Source organism: Mustela nivalis (genome assembly GCF_964662115.1).
Source record: "Mustela nivalis genome assembly, chromosome: 6".
Taxonomy (NCBI): domain Eukaryota; kingdom Metazoa; phylum Chordata; class Mammalia; order Carnivora; family Mustelidae; genus Mustela; species Mustela nivalis.
The window spans coordinates 96,936,034-96,951,458 of record NC_139025.1 but is presented as its reverse complement, the minus strand read 5'-3'; the positions used below and the strand labels follow the sequence as shown (position 1 = coordinate 96,951,458).

The 15,425-nt window shown below is 43.4% G+C and overlaps 1 long non-coding RNA gene across 2 annotated transcripts; it reads right to left on the bottom strand.

Annotated features, from left to right (window-relative positions):
* Positions 1 to 6,709: 6,709 nt before the first annotated feature.
* Positions 6,710 to 8,435, bottom strand: LOC309866287. Of its 2 annotated transcripts, none has more exons than XR_014312547.1 (3): positions 8,374 to 8,435; positions 7,937 to 8,042; positions 6,710 to 7,530 (listed from the first exon to the last, which is right to left on the bottom strand). It is a non-coding gene; the product is annotated as an uncharacterized lncRNA (long non-coding RNA). The 2 variants fall into 2 exon arrangements; XR_014312548.1 differs by lacking the exon at positions 8,374 to 8,435 and adding an exon at positions 8,153 to 8,194.
* Positions 8,436 to 15,425: the final 6,990 nt, after the last annotated feature.

Below are 15,425 nucleotides of genomic sequence, written 5' to 3'. Positions count from 1 at the left end.
ACAAGCGAAAAATTGGAATGGGTCAGGAATTCAGATAGGCCATAGTGAGGGCCCCTTGTCTCTGTTCCAACAACTGAAGTCACAGCTGGAAGACTGAAAGGTTAAGAGCTGGAATCATCTATAGTCTCATTCACCCGCAGGATGAGTGATTGATGTTGGCTGAGACCTTAGGTGGCCTAGGTCTTAGGTGGCTGGAGCATCAATGCAAGGCCTCTCTGGGTGGCATGGGTTTCTTTAGAACATGGTGATTGTATCCCAAGACAGAAACGCAGGACCAAGCAGAAGCTGTATCACTTCTTATGACTTGGCCTTGGAAATCATGTGAGAAGTCACTTTGATTCTATTCCTTGGAAGTGATTTCCTAAAACTCACCCATACTCAAGTAACGGTAACACAGACCATATCTTTTAACAGAGAAGAATTAATATCACACTGTAAGAAGAGCATGTAGAATGGTATATGTTGGTCTGGCTACCTTTGGGAAAATATAATCTGCTCTGATCAGTTTGAAGAAATTATGGCAAACTTGGAAAAATTGAAAATGTATAGGACATGGCAATTCCACATCTAGATGTACCTTGTTAAAATTTTTCTACACATGCACACAAAGACATATAGAAAGATATTCATTGTTACATCGCTTGGAAACTTTTGAAATATTCCAAATATTCACCAACTGAAGATTACTAAAGGAATGGTGTTTTATTGATACAAAGGGACAACAATACATCACAACAAGGAAAGGAATGAGAAACATACATTTTAATATTGAGACTTAAAAGCACTAATGATTGAACAACAGAGCAAATTGCAGAAAGATTTGACCCATATGATAGAATTTGTGTACATTTATTTTCTTTTTTTCTGTTTTATATTAGCATATAATGTATTATTTGCCCAGGGATACAGGTCTGTGAATCATTGGGCTTACACATTTCAGAGCACTCAGCATTGCACATACCCTCCCCAAAGTCCATAACCCAGCCACCCTATCCCTTACCTCCCTCCCTCAAGCAACTCGCAGTTTGTTTTGTGAGATTGAGAGTCTCTTATGGTTTGTCTTGTGTACATGATTTTAAAATTGCTCCCAGAGCACTAGATTTTGCTTATAAATATATTAAACATGAAGTACAAATGTAAAAATAGGGCTGAATACACTCCAATTTTATGCATTCATTTGTGAAGTGTTAGGAGGACTGCCCGTTACAGTCAGAGTGAGAATGGAGAGAAGAAAAAAGTGGATGCTAAGGTTTTTATATTTTATTTATTGACAAAATGCTAAGCAAAATGAAAAATGATGTTTATTAGTGTTGCGTACTATATATTGGCTTGTATTGATCTACATTGCTTAAATTTTGAAAAATAATTAATCACCTTAAACATGAAATGAGCCCATGAAAGGGTAGGGGAAAGACTTAGTAATACCTACCAAGAAAAAAAATAATAAAAGCCACCAAGAAGCATAAGGAACTCCAGAAGACTCCCCATTCCCCTGAGCTTAGCTTCTCCTCTCTTGTGAGGCTTTCTGGCCCCTCTCCTTTCACCCTCACACTGGGCTGTCCTTTGTAGGCTTGCCTTAATTGTGGACAAACAGCACTTTCTGTTTCTGTTAGCACTGGGTAGATAGTATGGCATTTTCAAAAATAACCTTACAAATTGAAAAGATGACTTATATAAAAAAGCATTCATACTAGGAAATTAATGAATCCAAACAGGTTTAGATTATCTACTCTGCGTTCTTCCCTATGGAAGTAGCTAAGGCGTCCGTGTAAGACAGGAGGTCAGGCTGTCAGAGCAGTTCCTTGTTTTCACTGGACCTGCATCTTCTAATCAACATAAATTCTCTTTTATTCCTTTAAAGTACCATGTCATTGGATTTAATTCTCAAATTCTGTAGGTGATATATTTTGAATTGTGTCCTTAGCTTATTTTCTCAGAACTATGACATTTCTAAGCAAGGGCTCACTGTCTTGGAATGAGGTCTGGTCTTAGGATGCCACCAGAGCCACAGATCCTGAAGCTCCTCAGAGTTTCCTACGCTGGGAGGAAAGGCAAAGGGTCAGGAAAGCCTGGAAGGGGAGACACAAGATGGGTACAAGTGTGGGTCTCAGTCCAGGCCATGCTGGCTCTGGTGTTCTCCAACCACTATAGGTAGACTTTTAAGGAGTGCCTTGAAAGGGGTTGCCTGGTTGGCTCAGTCTGTACAGCAAGAGATGGTTCATCTCAGGGTCATGATTTGGAGACCCAAGTTCACTAGAATTTGTTTTAAAAAAAAAAAAGTTAAATGAAAAGTTAAAAGGTGAGAACTTCAAAAGTGTTGCAAAGTGTGTGGGTGGGCATCCCTGACATGGGGGCCAAGATTCCAGAGACCCCACTTTTCTGTGTAAGGGCAGTTCCAGCTCTAATCCTATCTCCTGTGTGGCCACAGAAGAAGGCTCCAGAAGGTACATTAGTGCCATTGAACTCTGTCTGAGCGATATGATTGACTGATGCAGGTGGGTCAACCAGACATCCTTCAGCAGAAAATTCTATTTAAGGGAGAAATAGAAAGTGAGATGAACATGGGCTCACCATGTGAAACAGAAGGGTCAAGGAAATGAATCTGCTATACCCAGACTGAGGGAATGCATAGAAAAGAACACTGATGAGAGATACCAAGAGGCCAAATATCTTTCCAGTCCCGAGTCCATGTTATCCTGAGGCACTACTTACAAATTCTCAGCCTGCTGGGTATCTTCCTTCCTACTGAATTCTAGCCACCTAGGTCAGCCACAGCCAGAAGACAACATCCATGGAATAGTTTTGTTGACCAAAAGTAGCAGACCTTTTCTATACAGGCCAGACAATAACTATTTCATCTTTGTGGGATACATGTGGTGTCTCTCTTCCTAATTCTTCCTTCTCCTCCCCTTCCCCTTGTCCAGTAGTCCCACCTCTAGATGTACAGTAGTTCCTGTATCAGACTGCCCGTTACAGTCAGGCAGGGACCTTTAAAAAATATTCCATCAAGCCGGGCCCCATCCTCAGAAATTCATTTGGTTGTTTATTAAGCGTTCATCAAATTCATTTAATGGGACAAACAGCTTCTCTGTCTCTCCATTACTGTCACACTGCTTCCACACTCACAACACCTCTGACCCCAGATTTGCAGTGGGGGTGTATGTGTGTGCAGTGGAGGTGGTTTCCTACAACAGGCAACTCTGGGGTATTGGCTGGATATTCTACAATTTAACTCAATTCTGACACTACTTCCCTGGAGATAGTGTCAGCTCCCCCAGATTAGGGACTCATTCCCCGAGGCTCACCCAATCCAGATGTCAATCACAAGTCTCCTGATTGCCTGGCTGTAAGTCTCAGCTTTCCCCCGACCCCCTTGTTTGTTGGATTGATTTGCTAGAACCACATACAGAACTCAAGGAAACACATATGCTTTACTGTTTTTGAAGGCATATGATAAGGAGAGAGATGCACAGCCAGATAAAGAGTTATGTTGGATAAGGTCTGGGAGTATCCCTAAAGATTAAGCTTCTGTCCTCATGGAGTTGGTGTGCATCACCCTCCCACTGTAGATGATGTAGTAAGGATGTTAGGGCTTAAAGCCAGGGACCAAGAATGAATTCTTGAGATGTCTTTGGCACAAAAAAGGGGCTTTATTAAAGCAGGGGGACAGGACCTGAGGGCAGATAGAGCTGCACTCAGATCATGAGGAGTGGCCCATTATATACTTTCAAGTTTGGAGAGCTTTAGGGATAGGGTAAGTCTCTAATGAACTGGGCAGGAAGGTTCCAGGATTTTGAAGGGGCTAGCTATTGCCAGGAAGAGATCATTTATTACTGTCTTGTAAAAACTTCATCATGAGGTCTTTCAGATTTATATAAGTGGGCCATATGCTTGGGGATCATGTCATCATATATCTTGGGGAGGAGTAGAGATAATGGAAATCCCCAACGGACTTTTATATGTTATAGTAGACTTACAGGATCCTGAAGATCAGGCTATGATTGCCAGTAGCCCTTGGCAAAGTAGTAACATTGATGCAGCTGAGTTCTTAGAGGAGTGTCACTCTGCTTGTGTCAAGGACTTGTCATGGGCTGTAGGGAGTAAGGAAATTTAGTTTTTCTTTCCTTTTGTTTCCCACATCATAAATGTGTTTCTAACCCAGGAGTTCCTCTAACCCCGAACTTTTGGGCTCTTTATAAAGGCTACCTCACACAGGCAGGGAAATTATTACCTCCATTTCCAGCCCCTCTCCCCTCTCTTGAGGATGGGGGTGAGGCCATCATGACTCCATCTTGCTGGTGATCAGCCCCATCCAGAAACCTCCCAGGTGGCTGCCAAGGGTCTCTTTCTTATAAGAAAAGATGTTCCCAGTGCTCCTATCACTTAGGAATTTACAAGGCTTTCAAGAGCCCTGTGCCAGGAATCAGAGGCAGAAATCAACATATATTTTCTACTTTCTCAATGGGATCCAGTCACTGACTTTGTTTTTGATAAAGCTCCCAGATGAACTTCATATGAAACCAGAGTTGAGAGCGGCTGGGATATTTGCTGAAATATTAAGGTTTGCAACTTTTGTGTCATTCCTATAATGACTGTCAGGTCATTGAAGCTGACTTAGGAATATACCTAAATGAATATCTGATTTAGTCAATTATCTTGACTCTCCCACAATACCTGATTACATGCAGAAAATAACACAAATCTGAGAGACAGTCTACCCTGGTCTGGTCTTTCAATTCAGAACAAATGCCTCTGGGCATAAAAGGTTTTCTTCAAGTTATTTTCATTCTTATTTCCTCCCACAATTTCTTCAATTAGTGTGTTCTGTAATACATAAATAATGATTGTTGAGAAATAGTTGAGTAAGGTAGAGTAACAGAGTGGTTGAGTGAAAGGAAATTCAGCCTTTTACTAGGTTACTTTCTCCAATAATCTGCTGAAGTGTCCAGGAATATTTATACAATACCTAAGTTCATTGTGATTACTGATCAGGTCAATTCACCTCTTTCCCTGAGGATGATGCTATGTTCCTATACTGGTTCTTATGGAATGTGAACACAGATCCTTGTTTCTACTCCCCCTGCACTTGGCTTGAATACTTTGAACCTAGGCAATGTAAATGTCACGCTGCTTAAGATTAATACTATTGAAAGCTGCTCTAAAGTGGCAGACTGAAGTCCCATGGGAGAAGTTCCCCTACTGGGTACCCACTTTCTCAAGTGCCAGGTTGTCCTGGCCTTCTTATGTCTTCCCACTGAGAGGGGCCTTGAGTATTTAGCACCCTTGGAATCCAGACTTTTGAAACCCGAAGCTTCATATTTTCTGTCTTTGTTTCTCGTCCTGACATAAAGATGTGGCATGAATTAGAGTGAGTCTGACTAGCACAGCTATTAAAGGAATCGCTTGGTTTGGAAAGAACCATTGTGCAGTACAGATAACTGATACACTTGTAACTACTTCAGTAGGTGGCCTTTGGGATAGGCATTATGTTTGGCTGCTACTCAAAGACAGATCAGGCTACAAAGCACTTTGACCTACCCTGGACTGTTAATCCAATGAGTTAGTAGTTGGCAGGGAAATGGAAAGGTATGAGGAGTACCAGAATAGGCGACCTCCAAATAATCCTTTCTGGCACAAGAATTATCTTAAGCTGTTTATTGTGAGAAAGTGTAGACCAGGAGAAGTTCTGAATGCAGAGGAGAGGTTACACTTTTGGAAGGCAAATTTACATTAGAAAAGGGTCCAGTACAGGAAGTGAGCCATGTCAGGGGTCACTTTCATCTGGGAGAGTCATCTTCATGACAGGGCTAATTTCCTTTCACAAACATTTCCTCCTCTCACCTTCCTCTGAATTGCATTTCCCTCTTTTAAAGCCCTAGATCCCTATCCTTTCCTTAGCCCAGGATGGTCCATAAGTCCCAGGTGGACAGCTGCTTTTTAGTCTCATATTTTTGTGGGGATCCACTATGTATGTATATAATTAAAATAGTTTTTGTCCTGTTACTCTGCCTGTTTATACTGGGGGTGCGGGCTCACAGCTAAGAACCTAGAATGGTAGAAGGAAAATTATTTTTCCTCCCCTACATCTGTACCTAGGTTCTTAATCTCAGGCATTTTCTGAATCCCAGTCCCTTAATTTCTATGTCTTCTACCTCTTTAAAAACACCATTACTTTTGTGAGATTTCAGTGTTTAAGTAAGACATGCATGTTTTTAGCTCCCCTGTATTTTTTTCCCCTTGATCTATGCTTTCTTTCCATGCATTGCAATAGATCATGGGAGAATTGATTCTAAGGCTACAGGGGATTATTCTCCTTACATCTACTGACATTTAAAATTATCTGATGAGATATGGAAACCAAGAGTAAAGATGTAGGATGCATTGGTTGTCAGTGTTAGAACCTGTATGTGAAAGTACTGTGGACATTTTATGAAATATCTGTGCCACCTCCAAATAAACATAGGTCATGGTTTCAAGGGAAATATGTAAAAGCCATGAGTAGAGTTTGATGAGATGGAGAATATTCTTGCTCCAAAGTTCCAAAAAGACACAGGGTGAGAGAAGTGGGCAGAGGCCCCGGGTTGCAGAATAACATAAAAGGATGCCTAAGGCCCAGCTAGTTCTCCTAAGAATGTCAGCAAATGCAATCTAGATGGCTCCAGGCTGGCAATGATGTGAAAGTCATCCCAAACACACACACTCAAGGTCATTAAAATGTAGCAGAAAGTGATTTTATTACTGTGAACAGAATGCCACAAACTTGGATGATGTCCCAAGATTAAAAATATGGGGGCTTGGGTCTTTCCTTGCCCCTTTCCCTATTGCCCTTCTCCAAAACACACAAAGCTCCAAAACAGAAAGGAATTCTATTTGTTTTTGTCCCCAACTCTAGTCTGGAATCATGGCCCCATAATTCTCTCATTCCCCTCCTTCTTTCTTCTATGGGAACCATGGAAATCAACAATGAAAAAAAAAAACAAAAGGCAGAAGGGAGCACAAGAGAACCTGCACCAAGTGTGAGGCAAAGTAATGGGAAATGTAGTCTAATCAAACCATCCAGGGGGCTGTGATCTGGTACTGTTTAAGTGTACAGGAAGCATACTATTGGGAGGGTAACCTGGCTGAAACTTGTTACATTTAACAAGTTAGAACGGGTTCTGGAGGGTAGCCTTGTAGCGGCAGTCACACTGTCCCTCCAGAGTGACAGAAGTAAGTCATGTTAATACAATTCACACTCCAGTGTCAGTTTTGTTGCCAGTCTCACAATCTGTCTTGGGCAAAAGACAGGTAGCAGCCGTGTTCTGGAAGGTGTTGTGCAGAAAGGTGTTTGAAGGTTTACAAGTCTGAGTATAATTATTGGCCCCACTCATTTCTGTCTTGCATTGGACAGGACCTGCTCTTACATGCTGAATTTCAATCCCTTGAGCCCTTTCAGGTTTGGAGGACTAGCAGCAAGTGGCACTGGCCCCCATGATCCCAGCAGCACCAGAAGGAGAGGAAATGGTCCCAGAAGATCCAGCATCATCCCTTCTGTGTGGGAAGAGGGAAGAAAATAAGAGAATGATAGTAGTAGAAGCAGTAAGAGCAAAATTATCATTCACAACCATTTAGATCTTCATTGCGTCTTTCAAGGTTTCTTGTCCATTTTATTTATTTATTTGTTTGTTTATTTTTAAAGTCTATTTAAAAAAAATCTTTCCAACATGGGTCTCACAATTCTTTGAAGTTCCTGAAGCCCAATGACGAGGAATGTGAATTAAGATGATCTTTTCTTTGACTGACAGATCCTATTATTCTCTTTGTCCTGTGCTTATGGGTCTAGAATCATGCCTCTTCCCTCCTCCCTCCTGGATAATTTCTCCTCCATCTATTTAACCTGGGCTATCGGGCCATCACCTCGGCTCTATCTCCCCAAGCCCCAGGCTTCTCCTCTTACCAGGTCTCCTTGCTGGGGGTCCTGCTGAGGACAGAGGCAGTGGTTAGTCCCAGGCTCAGAGGCTTTTGTCTGCTTTTCCTTTTCCAGGTATGCCAGCGTGGCCTACCTGAAGCAGACAAGGATTCTGAGCCCGAGGAAAGAGGAAAGGGAAACCTGGGGCTTGGAAGAGGCCCTTCTTGTGCACAGTATGGATGAGACCCACATCCTCCAACTCACTGTTTAAAACCAGTATCCCTGCAGATGCAGGAAGACCAAGCCTCCTTAAAGGAACAAAGAAGTGATAACTTCCTCAAAGAAACTGTGAGGAAATGGTGATTTCCTGATATGGGTTTGGTGCTTCCTTCTCCATAGGAAGCTTCAGTGTTTTGAACCTCTATGCTTTCAGTTCTTTAGGAGAAAACACCCAAGGTAAATTTGATACAATAGCTGCCAGGTACCTGGTAATGTTGTGAATTGCAACAGCAGACTCCATTGAATTATTGATTTATGGGTATGTTGTTGGGCTTCTCATGTATCTTGATGGATCTGATCCCAGATCCCAAGTTGTGCCTCACTCTTCAGAAAACTCTTATCTCCAGATTTTTCTAGGACCTCCCAACAACTTTCTGGAACCTCCTTAGCTTCCTTTCATGTGTATAAGTTGTCCCGTATAGATTCAAGAATTCATAATCTAATGAAGGAGATGGTCAGATTAATAGAGACATACATGGTATATTAACAACTGTAAATAGGTCTTTTGGCTGCAGTGGAGGAGGTGCCAGGCGGCTCTGAGGAGCTGGTAGACAGAAGGCTCTGACACCTGAACTTATTTTCAGATTAATAAGAAGTTAGGTGAAGAGGATGGTAAGGGCATCCCATGAGGGAACTGCATGTAAGAGGAAGCCAGAAGCTGGTTCCTGGACCCATTCTGAAACCATAAGGACCACTGTAATTTTATTGTTTGTGTGATACACTTAGGTCTAAGTTGTGCTGTTTCCTACTTAATTATGTGTTACGTACTCTCTTTGAAAAACTTATTTTTTCATTTGAGAGAGAGAAAAAGAGAGAGGGCATGAGTGTGTGGAGGGGCAAAGGGAGAGGGGGGAGACTCCCCTTCCAGCACTTCGTCCTATTGGGGCTCAGTCCCACCACCTATGAGATCAGGACCTGAGTGCAAACCAATTGGAAAGTCAAATGACGGAGATACACATGTGCCTCTGTTTTCCTTACTTTTTTTTCCTTTTAGTTTTATTTATTTATTTACTTGACAGAGAGAAAGATTAGAAGTAGGCAGAGAGGCAGGCAGGGGTTGGGGGGAAGCAGGCTCCCCGCTGAGTAGAGAACCCAGTGTGGGGCTCGATCCCAGGAAGCTGAGATCATGACCTGAGCTGAAGGCAGAGGCTCTAACCCACTGAGCCCCCCAGGCGCCCTCTGTTTTCCTTACTTCTTAACCTTCAGCACAATCAATCATTAATTTTGTCTTTTTACTTCTACTCTGGGTTACCTATCTACCTGGATTGTAGAAACATAACAGAGACCAGACAGAAACATGTATCTTGATGTATCTGATCCCAGATCCCAAGTTGTGCCTCCCTGTCCAGAAGAATGCTTATCTCCAGATTTTCCAAGGACCTCCCAGCAAGTGTCAGGAAACCCCTTAGCTTCCTTTCATGTGTGTTAAGTTGTCCCTTATAGATCAACAGGGCAAGAGGGCAAGGAAGCTTTAGGAACGATCCCTTTCTTTCTCCTTGGGCTGCTCTCTAGACTACAAAGCTTTCCTTGCTTTAAATCCAGTGTCTCAGAATTTGGCTTGCTGCACATTGGGTACACGGACATGTTGGAGTCTGGCAACAGAGACCCATGGACATGAAGGAGAAAGGCCAGTTTAGGGTATTTGCCTCTTCGGTCTGTTCTTGCTTTTCCACTGGTGCTGTAATACACTTACTTGGAATCTTCTTGTTTTTTGGAGGGCTCACAGGAAAGTCTCCTACAGGGACTCCCTGCCTCTAGCCTCTTTTCCTTCCAATCTGTTCTACACATCCCTTCCAGATTAGTACTCCTTGAGCATCAATAGAATAGGGGAACACTCTTGCTTTTTAATGTCTTCAGTTATATACAGGATAAAAATGATGTCTTTTCAGAGCAAAATCACAAGATATAAGGTTAATATACAAAAATCAACTGCTTTCTTAGGTACCAGTAACGAACAATTGAAATTTGAGAAAAAAATTTACATACGCACCCAAGAAAAATGAAATATGTAGATATGAATCTACTAAAAAAATGAACAAGCTCATTATGAGGAAAACTACAAAACTCTGCTGAAAGAAATCAAAGAAAATCTAAGTACATGAGGAGATCATCTTTGTTCATGCTGAAGGAAACCAGACTCTGTGACCCCAAGCTATGGCTCTTTGACATAAATTTTATTTTGTACTAAAGGCAGTTAAGAATCCATAAATGCAGGAAAGGCTCTCCTTTTTTGCCTAAAGTCAGGAAATAAATTCTTTTCCTGGAGACAATGTTACCAGCCAGAGGTGGCACCAGAGGAATCTGGAAACAAACCTTGTTATACTAACCCTTTTCTTTCTAGTTATTTCTTCACCATTTCCTACCCATAAACCAAACCCCTTTATCCTGTCAAGTCTTCAAAATGTATTGTGTCTTTGTCTAAAGGGTATAAAAGCTTCCAGTGCTGGTCGTTATTTTAGGTCTTCATTCCCTTACGGAGTCTCCCATGTACATGTGAAAATTTAAGTGAATTTGCATGCTTTATTCTTACTTATCTCTGTCAGTTCAATTTTGAGACCCAGTCAGAGACCATAAGAGAGCTGAGGAAGATGGCTTGTTCTCCTACAGTAATATTATGCACTGTCCAAACCCATAGGAATATATAATGCAGAGAATTGATCATTATTAAATTGTGGACTTTAGTGAGCCTTCATCAATATTGGCTCATCAATTATATGAAAAGGACCACCCCCCCAGGAAGATTTTAATAAAGGGAAAACTGTGGGCTGTATGGGTAGGAAAGCGGGGAAGGGAGAAGCACAAGAGAATTTTCTATTCTTTCTATAAACTATTTTTCTGTAAACTTAAAACTACCCTGAAAAATTAAAGCTACTTAATTAGAACCAAACCAAACCAAACCAAACCAAACCAAACCAAACCAAACAAGTTGTCTGTGTGCCTACCCCTCATGTATCCTATTCTACAGCCACAAGCCCCCCTTCTCTCCAGTCCCACAACTTGATAGCACCCTGAGCCCACTAGCAGAGGTAAACAGTATCAGATTACCCCTGTGCCTGGGCAGGAGTTCCCAACCATGGCCCCTTTCATCAGAAGTGCCTAAGAGACTTTTAAGAAGGCCTAGATTCCAGGCCTCCTGAAACAAACTTTTTGGGAAGGAGGTCTTTTGCATGTCTGTGTTTGATGAGCTCCACGGTGAATCTCAAACCCATTCCTAGTGGAGAACCATTTTCTCTGGCTCATGCTGATTTTCACCCACTGCCCAAGTTCTCAAGACTGCGATTCTGCCTGATTCCTGAAACAAAATTTCTACCTTCTCTTGAAACAGGGAGTTGAATAACTGACTGCTACCAGAAGTAAAGTGCAAGACAGATTGGGGAGGACACAACTGGAAGAGTCTACCTCTCCTCCCTATCTCTCTTAAATTATCCCAAATCTAACAAGTGTAGTGGAGTAATAATATCCATTCCTTCTACCCTTCTAAGTTCTCAGCTGGGGCCCGATAATAAAAAAAAAAAAAACAAATTAACAAGAGAAAAGAATACCCTTTTATTTCCTATAGGTTTAAGAGGAGAGCCTTCCCAAGGAAATAAGGCCCTAAAGAAGTGGTTAAACCTGAGTGTGTGTATGCCAGGTTTGATGAAAGGTGGAAAGTGGTGGAAGGATGTGCTAGAACAAAGGGTACAAGCTAAGTGTAGTAAATGGGGGGGAACTTAGCAAGATGTTTGTTCAGATGTCACTCCATTTTTGCAGATAATGACACTCCTTTCCTCTGGGTGCCGGAAACCCTCTCCCAGGAGGGTTTTATGACCTGCTTCCAGAGAAGGTCAGTAAGTCTTTCCTGTACCTGTCCTTTCTCAAATTTCTTCAACTTAAAAGATTGAATTTGCCAAGTTGCCATATTCTGTAATAGCCTGTCCTGAACTCTGTCAGAAGCTGTGTGTGATGTGAGTAGACCCTGGTGGTTGTCTTGGCCCTTGCTTCAGCCCTACAATCCTAAAGCAAGTTCAGGGCATTTGATATGTCCATTGTGTGGTCTCTGTTGCAACATGCCTGTGTCTTCTCCACACTGCTGCCTGGCTGGAAGGGGATTAGTTCGAAGGCCTGCTATTTGGGCTGTTTCTTTCTCTAGACTTTTATATGCTTGCTGACTGCAAAAGTAGTGGTGCCAATTTCTTGTTACCGAAATAACAGAACATTAGTATCTTGAATCATACACGATATTCCGTCATATTCAACCTCTTAGAACACTCCCTCTCCCCTGGTTGCTGAGGTCTTTGTGTGTCAGGCACCTGCCAGATGAGTGAGAACAGTGAGTCAGAGACTGATACTACATGATGAGCCCCACGTTCCTTTTAAGGTTTAGTTTTATTGTTTCTGCAGAGCTATGGGTCTGATTGTCAGAATGGCTCCCCAGGCTTAGGCCGTTGCTCACTTCAGGCATTTGGTGTCTTTTTGTTTTTGTCCAGTTGCTAGGTCAGACTATCTTATGACTTCCTTCTTCTTTCCAAATAAGTCATAAGGAACTCTTTCTATTTGTTTTGCTGTGTGGGTCCTGAGTTTTCCATATTTCCCCCTAGACCTTATCCCTTTAACTGTCTATACAATTTACATACTTATTATTTTTTTTTGTTTTTTGTTTGTTTGCTTGTTTGTTCTGCTATTCCTCTAGCCTGTAGGTACTCAAATGATTACTGAATAAGGCTCTGCCAACGAAGGGCCCTACTGCCACTACACAATATTCCTGAGATGTCAAGGTCACGGACTGATGTGGGCTTCCGGCTAGCCATGACCAGTTCCTCACTCAACTGAATCTCCACTCTGGCCATCCATGAGGCCTAATGGGGGGCCTGGAGGAGACACCCCCTTTCCCCTAAGTGGCAAGCGCAGCTGATCCAACCGCTCTTTATCTGTGGGCACCTCAGTTCTTCTTTTTAATGCCTTCCCTCGGGAATCCGCAGCCGTCATCGACCCCCGGCCCACCGCCTCTCCTAGCCTTTCCAGAGGCTGAGGCCTTGACCACGAAGAGGAGCTGATGCTGGCCGCCCTCGTCAACCCTCAATAAACGCGCGTGTAAAGGCGCTTTTTTGCGCCAGCAGGGGGCAGGAGCTCCCCAGCAATCCAGTTCTGGGAGCGCTCCCTGCTCCAGCTGAGTTTCCCCGCCCCACCCCCGGTCCTCCTCAGCTCCCCTCCTTCCTCCTGGGCGGAGTGAGGAAGGACGCCAGGGCCCGCACGGACAGTCTGTGCGCACGGGGCCCTGGGTGGTGACGCGGTGCTTCGATTCGGGAGAGCCAGGCTCCCGCCGGGGATGATGCTCTTCGAGCTCCCGGGCTCCTCGAGTAACACTCGGGCGGCGCGGCCCCTGAGCCCCGAGACACCCGTCCCGCCCCGTTATTCCCAGGTCCCTTCACCCCCAGGGCTCCGCCACCACGGGGTCGGGTCACGGCTCGCGGAGGGAGGTCTGGGGGTTTTACAGGGAGGGCCTCCCGCTTCCTCCAGAGGCGCAAACCCCGGACCCGGGGGGGGGGGGGGGGGGCACAGCCCGGGAACCAGGCGCTGCCGGGAGAGCGGGTTGCGGAGGAGGGGAAATCCCAGCTCTCGCCCCACACCTTCGCCCTCTCGGGCGGGTCCCATTGTCGCCGCCGCCAGAGCCGGCAGGGGCCCTGCGCCGCCCTTGCGGGGTGCCCGGGGACCAGAACGTGACCTCCTGGTTCTTCCGTAGAGGTGGCTTGCTAAAGGCCCTTTGAAATTCTGAGGAACACTGCGCGAAAGTAAGCCAATAGGCTTCGGATAAAGAGCGCCTACTGTGTACCAGGAGCTCTCCATCCTGTCGGTGGTTAGATGTGCGGAAGGCGAGGTTGTGTGCTTCCGTCTGTGGGGCTGCTGCAGGGTGACAGGTAGGGGTGTCTGGGTCAACTCAAGGTTTCATCGCGGTGGTCCTTTTAAGTTTTCTTCCTAACATCATTGTCTGGACTTTCTATTTACCAGGATCTTCCTTACCGACCGAGAAGGGGCTGCAATGAGGTAGTTTCTTTGACTTTTTCCTTTATAGCTATGTATGCATCGCACATGCAAATGGTAAGCGTAAATGCAATACTGAGAAACAAATCTGGTAAAAAGGATGTTTTCCTTTGGTCGTTGTTTGTTAGGCCCCAGTTTCTTTTCCAGACGCAGTTCATTTTTTTATGTCCCTTCACCATCTTTATCTCTTACACAGATTTAAGTAATAAATATTATTAATATATTTGATGGAATATGATTCAGCCATCAGAAACATGAAATCTTGGCATTTGCAACAACTAGGTGGAACTGGAGGACATGACAGAAGTCATTCAGAGAAAGACAGTTATCGTATGATCTCACTGATCTGTGGAATTTAAGACACAAAGCAGAGGATCATAGAGGAAGAGAGAAAAAAATAAAACTAGAGGAAACCAGAGAGGGAGACAAACCATACAGACTCTTAATGATAGGAAACAAACTGAGGGTGTCTGGAGGGGAGAGGGATAGAGGGATGGGGTAACTGGGTGATGGACGTTAAGGAGGGCACATGATGTAATGAGCACTGGGGATTATATGAGACTGATGAGTCACTGACCTGTACCTCGAAACTAACAATTATATGTTAACTGTTGAATTTAAATAAAAAATCTCACAATAATAATGAACAAATATATTATTACAAAAAATTAAAAAGAAAAGTTTATTGACAGGGCACATGCGTGGCTCAGTGGGTTAAGCGTGTGCCTTCAGCTCAGGTCATGATTCTTGCATCCTGGGATTGGAGCTCCTGTTCTTGAGTGGTCAGGCTCCCTGCTCAGTGGGGATGTCTGCTTCTTTCTTGACCTCTGCCCCTCTCCCTTGCTCAGATGCTCTCTCTTTCTTTCAAATAAATAAAGAAAACATTCAAAAAAGTTAATTAATATGTATACATGTGCATGTGTTCCCTCATTTTCCTTCACAGATAATAACAATTATACGCAATGTAGTACACTGTTTTCTCTTTCCCATTAAGAATGTATTTTGGACTTATTTCATGTCAGTTGCAAAGGTGTACTTGGTTCTATTTTGATAGTATTCTGTTGTAAGGATATGCATCATATTTTAACCAGTTCCATGCTCAGGACATTATGTTTGTTTCCCAACTTTTACTAGTATAAAGCACTTAAAAGGAATATACTGGAACAAAACAGCAGCAGGAAGCCCCATGGATTTATCTGGAGCTCACGTGCTGTCCATAAATCCCTTTGCCTTTTACTGT